Source organism: Mus pahari, chromosome 3, assembly GCF_900095145.1.
Source record: "Mus pahari chromosome 3, PAHARI_EIJ_v1.1, whole genome shotgun sequence".
Lineage (NCBI taxonomy): Eukaryota > Metazoa > Chordata > Mammalia > Rodentia > Muridae > Mus > Mus pahari.
This window is the reverse complement of record NC_034592.1, coordinates 132,457,851-132,464,691: the sequence shown is the minus strand read 5'-3', so window position 1 is coordinate 132,464,691 and position 6,841 is coordinate 132,457,851.

The window sequence follows — 6,841 nt, the reverse complement described above, 5'->3', positions numbered from 1 at the left end:
AAGTGCAGGCTGGATTCCCTGCCATTACAGGGATAACAGGGATCTGGGTACCCAATATGTACTGTCTATGTTCAGGTAGCTAGAAGCCTTTGAAAAGAACACAGTTTGACAAAGAGACAGGCACAGAAACATGGCTGAGGGTGGTAGGTAAGAGGCTGTTAAAAAAAATGATCCAGGATAGGACTGAGGAAAAATTGTGTGTCACAGGATGAAAGGTACATGAGCAGTGTTATGGACAGTTTATGGGCCTCCTAAAACTCTTATGTTGAAACCTCTTATACTACACCTCAAAATATATTCATAATTGGAAATAGGTTTCTTAAGTAGATGACCAAATTAACATCAGGGTGTTAGAATAGCCATAATCTAACATGTCTGGGGTCCCTGTTAAGGCAGGGAAGTAGGACAAAAACATGTGTGACAGTGTCTGGGAGAGCATTCTATAAAGGGCCTGAGACAGCAATGAATGCGTCTCATGGTTTGTGACTGTATCCTGGATCTTTTTTTTTTTTTTAAACAGAGAAGTACACATGGAAGTCTAGCTCCACATGATATGGAGGGCTGATTCTCTTTATACAACCTTGGCTATTTTGGGAAAGTTGCTTCATAGAGGATGCTGGGTTTGCTCTCTGTGAATGGGGTTGCGGCCCTTCTAGGGTGATGTAGAACCTTTCTGAATCCAGTGTGATGGCTACCATTATCTTATTGGTCTTCTTGTATTAGAATCAAGATTTGTACAAGTAAAAGCAGGTAGAGGTGTACCGGGCTACATTGTCATCTGGTCTCCTCTACTCCTCCAGTTCTACCCTTCCATGTCATATGTCCTTGTACTAAGCTGTGATAAAACAACAACGAACCCTTTCAAGGGTCTGAGTGGATCCCAGGCTCAACTAGGCAGGTAACCCTCCTTCTGTGTGGCTGATTCTTTTCTGAATGGTGCTTAAATTGGAGTCACTATCTATACATGGTTTTTCATTTACAACCTCCTTGCCTATTAAGACAAACAGTTATGACAATGTCTCCAGATACTGGCAAATATCCATACGGTGTGGTATAAAGTCGCCCCTGATTTGTTTATTGCATTCGCCATCACACCTCTGTGTATGCCTTTTGACTTCACACCCTTCTGGTCTTATGTTTTTTTTCTTTCAACCACATTAGTATCTCCCTCCCTGAGAGATTGATTTAGAGTCCAGTGCTAGATGATGTCTGAGGAGGGGGTCCAGAGAATGAACTCTTCTTTGTTTGGAGTAGACACCTGCTCTAGGGGAAGACACAGGGCAGGGTAAGTGAAGAAGGTCAGTATCTTTAGCTTTTCTTCTGCCACAAGTCCCTCAAATAGATGTTCTATGATGAGGTAGCTACTACCACTTGTCCTTGCTACCCAAATTTCAGTTACAGCTCAGTTGGAGACACTGAATGCTACCTCTGACTGTTGCTAGAAGGGCACTGGCCTCAGTGTTCCAAGACTGACTTGGGTATAGATTCTGTCCTTTCTCCAGCAAATGTCATGGAGAAAGCTTTACTGAGCAGTTTCTTCATCTAAACAGAGGATAGTGGCGAATGTAGCAAATGAGAAACACAATGGTTTCACAACGTGTTCTTCAACTACAAGATACATGTTATTTTAAAAGATCTGTTGCTAGGAAATCTATAAGATGTCCTGTGAAGGTCTGATTTGAGATGTCAAAAGAAGCCGGAGGTTTTTTTTGGGGGGGGGCTGTTTTGTTTTGTTTTGAATGAAAATGAGAAGAGCTTCATTCCCTAGGGTCTCACATTATCCTCTCCCACTTCATCACCAACTAAGCAAACATAGCTGTAGTGAACCTGATCTTTTTTTTTTTTTTTCCTGAATTAAAATTGTCCATGGTCAGTTGCTGTCTCCTGCTGCTAATTACCCAAAGTTCTCTTGAGAAAACCAATGGAAACATTGCCTCATACTAACAGGAAATTGCAGAGCTTCTTATGAATGGTTGGCTAATTCTGCCCTCCGTAAGTGCAGAGCCAACCTTAACAGGTCCCGCCTGCTCATCAGGAATATCTCACCAGCCCAGTTCAATCAGGCAACTGTAATCACTTAAACAATGTGCAAATCATACCCAGGTGACAAAGATGTTGGTTCCTGTGACTTAGAGGAACGCTAAGCATCTTGGTCCACCGAAGCATCTTGATTTGCTGTATAGAATAGTTTGAACCTAAAGATGGATTTGTTATGTGGTCGAAACAGACAAAAGTTGCTGCTGTTTCTTAATTGGAGTCATGAGTTAGAGCCAGGAGTCATAAGTGCTACAAGCAAAGCAGTGTGAAGTGAGAGCTGCATGCTGATGCTGACTGTGTGGCACTTCTGCTCCTCACACAGAAACATTTAGGTATTGTGCTCCTGTCCTCTTTATCTACCTAGGTTCAGAGTATTCCCAAATGAACCAGCTTCACACCATGGCAGCCAAAGCACTGTGTGTTTACTGCCTTGCTTCCTAATGTACGCTCGTGTGCTAAGCAGATACAGACTGTTCCAGCCAGAGCAGAGGCAGACCTGAGCTCTCACCGCCAAGGGCTTGCTTGTAAGAGAAGAGCCTGGCTGTGCTGCACAGCTGAAAGGACTGACATTGTATAGCCTAAATAGTTGCACTGACCTTGGAAAAGCTGTGGCCCAATGGCTCAGCCAGCCACTGCTAATCCAGACAAGGAGGGAGGCAGGTAACTAAAGGTATTGGCTCCCAAGTAAGTATCGAAGCTTTGCAGGCTGTATCTTTCAGTTGTGGTGAATGTGCACAGCTAGGGAAGGCAGATGTGTATCAGGCAATGGAGATGCAAAGAGTTAATGCCAGTGAGCATGGTGAGAGTCAGGATAATACTGTCCTTGTGACTCTTTATAAGTGGCTTTAGTGCCATGACAGTGAAGGTCTGGTAGTAGACGAGCAAACTCTGTCAGTCTCTCAGGGTTTAGCATCCCAGTAATTCTCATCTTTCACAGAGTCTCCTATAAGTGCGGTTATGGTGAATCACCATAGACCCTGAGGCCTCTGATGGCTGGCCACACTGCCTTAATATGGCACTATTCTGCCAGGGGTAGAGGCCTCACACAATGTTGACAGCAGATTCATAGACGACATCAGTGGAGAGAAGAGGAGATGGCACATGATACCAGTGACAGGGACTGCCTGCCTCCACCTCACTGTCATCTGACTTCCCAAAGCTTACTTTATGAAATCTGCCATACACATTGTTACTTAAAATCAGAGAAAACCAAGCAATAACAGTTATAGTACCAGGGACAAAACTCTGAGTAATTAGCTCTTGGCCTTCCTCCTGGAAGAGGATTCAAGAAAATGCAGGTTCATCCTATGACCCTGAGTTGCTCCTCTTCCCATTGTTAGGTTTTAGAAGCCCAGGCAAGCATCACACCCTAGAAATGCCTCCAGCCTAAAGCCTCTATCAGGAACCTTTATATTCTGCCTAATCTTGAATTATCCTAAAGGTTTCCCTTACCTTACATCACTCTACCACATAGAGCCTTGTGAAGCTCCTTGCCCGGTATCCTGTCTCACTCTTCATCGCTGCTGGGACAAACAATGCTCTGGGATCCCAGGCCCTGCCTACAGCAGTTTTCATCTCTGCTGTTTCTCTCCACATGGAGCTTTGACATTTTCCTGGGGTTCTCAGCAGGCTGATGTGTTCATTATTACATTTACAAGCTTGTTTGGAGGGATGCCAGTAATCTACAGGCCCTTTGTGTCAGTGGGTTTAACATTCATTGTTACCTTGCAGATCTGAAAAGATAAACTCCGGATCACAAAGATTTCTGGTTCTCTGCCCCTTGGTCAACTGAGATTATCCTGATGACCTGGGATGGGAGGCTAGCTGGTAACATCACAGCCATGGTCATTTCTTCTTGTGCATCTGATATTCCCAATATAAGAAAGCAGAGCAGATGCACAGCCTGGCTTCTTTTAAGAGACGGGTCCATTCTCTTCTCTTATAGCTTGTTTGAACTCAGGCTCAAAGTCACTATATCAAAATTAATATTTGAGTCAAGATATGTCAATATGTGTGGTAATAAAATACAAGTAGAAACACAAATTTGTCCTTATAAGGAACTGGAATTTTAACCAGACAACTAGAGTCTCAAAGAGACTCTGAAAATCTTTGAAGGTGAAGCTAGCCCTGAAACTCCGGCCAGGTTTTGCCAATGACCAGAGCTATGGTGACAACTTACCACTTATATTTCAGGAGTTACTGGCAAATGAGGGTTGCCCACTGATGCCCTTTATATCCAGAGTTCATTCTACATTGCAGGTGACCTCTAGTGCTTTTAGACGGCAGATGTCTGGCTAGGCTTGAGGGATGTCCTGCTCAGCATAGAAGAGCTGTTCATGTTATCCTACTTAGCCATGTGTCCTGTTTGTAAGAATTGGGCAGCCACCCAAGTCTCAGTAACTTCTCATTGTAATGTCATGAGGAAAACTAGTATACCTGGTCAAATGGGTGCAGCCGGTTATGCGATTCCTGCTTAGATTGAAGGAGGGCACTTGGAGGGATGTCCAGTAAGACGGAGATACCCACAGAACAAGGGCATATTGTGAATCCCAGAGAGTTAATATAGGAGGAATTCCAGATATGCTGTTGACTATCTGATGAAGTGGGGACTCCAGCGAAGTAGGACATATGATATTCTGGGAGAGCTTAGTGTGGTATGGACACCTGATGGTAGAAGGATACTCCATGGAGTGCGAGACCTTGCGAGCTGAGGATACCACACTAAGTGGGGACTTGTGGTAAAGCCTGTCTTCTCAAGCAAAACATACAGAAGAAATGAGGGAGGTGAAAGAGTCTTTTCTATGAATGCAACAGTGATCTGAAGAGAAGCGAGTTTTTTTTTTTTTTTGAAGATGTACCACAGCCATCATATGGGAGAGTGAAAACCAGCCATAGGAGGGGAAACTTCCTAAGAATTGATATCACTTCAGGTCTCTCCATCCTGCTCCCTACATTTCTTGTAAAATCAGCTGGGAATATAGAAACTCAAACATCTTCCATGTCTCTAAGCATTGTGTCTTACTGGCTGAGTGATCTGGGCCATTTCTCTTGCCACAGGTTGCAGCTAAGGCGCAAGACATGTACAAAACTCATGTACAAAACACGAGTAAGCTAGGGTCTCCTCTTGTCTTCATGGGACTCTAGGGAAAGGACTGTGTGTTCTGGGTCTCTGCTTTTCAACAATAAGGTTGTGAGAACGACTTTTCATAATATTTGAATGGGCTTGTTTGGAAAAGACACTTTCCATTGGCAGGGTCGAGGGTGTGAATTCCAGAAGTAGCACTCTGTAACCGGTGGTAAGCCAGGCTGGAACATTTCAAGTTTGTCTCTGCCCTCCCATAACATCTGGCAACATATGCAGTGTTTAGTGTGTTCATTTCTCTGAACTTCAGTTTTCATCCTTCTTTATCATGTTTCCCCTAAGGTGCTAATATATATCTGTGTGCCCAAGGAATGGGCTGCCCATGTAGGGCAGGCTGCAGGAATATTGTTCTGCTTTTTGTAGCAGATATTAACATAACAGGGCCACTGAGGATGACATTCACCTACTTCCCATACAATCACCAGTGCCATGTTTTTGCTGCACTGTTCTACCCACTAAATGTGCTACACAGCTCCAATCCATTAGATCTAATTTAACTCCGCATATACAGATTTGATCATGACCTTTATGATGCCTGAAATAACCTTGGTCTCTTAGCCCTGGAAAATTACATAGTAGCTTTTGAGAATCAATAGCAAGGACAGCAGCCTTGTAAACTGAGGATCTTCTATCTGGAAAGGCAAATCTGAGACACGGTGGGTAGCTGGGCTAGGATGTATGGACTAACTTGACTAACAGACTGAAATTATATATTTACCGAATTTACCAAATGGAAGTTTGGGCACACCTTGAGTTTAAAATAGATCAGTTCAAGACAAGCACCCTCCCCATTTTATATAATGGTTCCTGAGAGGTTGTGTTGAAAGTTAAAATGAGAAAAACAAACTATGAAATGGCCTATGAATAATCATGACAATAATCAGAGACATCCATCTCCTATACCCACTTACACCCATTACTGTACCCCTTGGACCCAAGAGCTCTCCAGCAATTGTATGAAGCAAACCGTTTCAACTATCCTATCCCAGAGACACAGTTCAGATAGTTGTGGACATTTGTTCAAGAAAGACCACACAATGAAAAAAAAAAAAAACAGCATGACTGAATTTGAATCCAGGTTAGGTTGACCCCCAATCCTACTTTCTGTATGGCCAGCTCACTCAACTTTCATTTGGGTGTGGATGTTTGAACATCGTCAGTACACTCTTCCTAGAACTATGGGTTTAGAGATTGAAATTATCTCTTTTTGTTTATTTGTTTTGGTTTTAGTTTCTTTTTGAGACAGGGTTTCTCCATGAAACACTCACTGTCCTGGAACTTGCTTTACAGGCCAGGTTAACCTCAACCTCAGAGAGATCTGCCTGCCTCTGCCTCCCAAGTGCTGGGATTAAAGACCCCCACAGCCAAGCCCTGATGATTTTTTTTTTTTTTTTTGAGATGAATGCTACATTCAACTCAGGAAAACAGTGCTAGTGGTTTTGAATCCATTAAGAGGTCAAGGTCAAGGTGGGCAGTGGCAAGTGGGAGAGACTAAACTTGATATTGTTCCATATAGGGGTTCTCACCTATACTAAGCACAGAAATCACCAGGCTGAATTCTGACTAGTTAAGTCAGGATTTCTGGGTCTGTGATGCCAGGGTTCTAGAGACTGGGGATATTTTAAGCACTACAGGGAGAACTTCAGACAAAGGATCTCTGTA